Here is a 966-nt window from a genome sequence, read left to right on the forward strand (position 1 = left end):
CCTCAATATCAAACTTAAAAGTAAAATTTTTTATTACGTCTTTATGTTTTTTCAGCAGTTGTACCTTGTTACTCCTTTTGTTAGGTTAGTCTTGATAATGTAGCTATGATAAATGGAGTTTGTTGTCCATAGTTCATTTATTTGTGCTTGTTTCAAATGGCAGCTAAAGAAATATCTCCACAATCTTTAACATACTGCCCAGAGTAGTATGCAGCTAGATTTAGTAGTCTGCAACCTGCAATTTACAATTCAAATAATTTTTCCTTTTACCTATGGCATCTATGTAGATCAGTCATTCATGAAGCATCTACAGGTGGCTGCAAGAATATTTTCCTGTGCATTAGGCATGTTTCTAATACAAATAAATAGCTCTGCCAAAAGGAAAAAATGCATCATTAAAAACTAGAGTTGATAGACTGACTGCTAAGCAAATGCATGTAAACAAGTTCACTTTTCCAGATGTGATGATTTTCTGCTGTGTTTTAGTGTCTACAGAGGTCAGTAGAACTTAAAAAATGTTCTTAAAAGAGCTTAAAGCAGCAAGATAAAGAAAAGTAACTTGTTTGTAACTATATGTAATTCATAGTTACTAGCAACAGTTAGGAGAAAGACATAGAGTTTTGATTATATGTTTACTGTATGGATGTGAATGGTATATTATTATTAGTCACACTGTAAAATCCTAAAAATAATGTTTACAAAAGTATCCACTTACTTCCTGGCATGGCCCACGGAATTTGTGAAGGAAAGGTCAAGAGAGAGAGAGCATTGGGTTGCACAGGTATAGGATTATTTATGCCCATTTTCTTTTGTTATTTCCAGTACCTGCCCTACATTCCTCTTCTCTCTTTGTTTCTGAAGAGTACTGGGTTTTAACAGCTATATTTCTACATTAACAACTGAATAACTGGTACAACACTGCTGAAAAAAAGTGTTTGCTTACAAAAGGTCTGCGTGTAGACCTTG

This window comes from Lepidothrix coronata, unplaced genomic scaffold, assembly GCF_001604755.1.
Source record: "Lepidothrix coronata isolate B3197 unplaced genomic scaffold, Lepidothrix_coronata-1.0 Scaffold5, whole genome shotgun sequence".
NCBI lineage: Eukaryota > Metazoa > Chordata > Aves > Passeriformes > Pipridae > Lepidothrix > Lepidothrix coronata.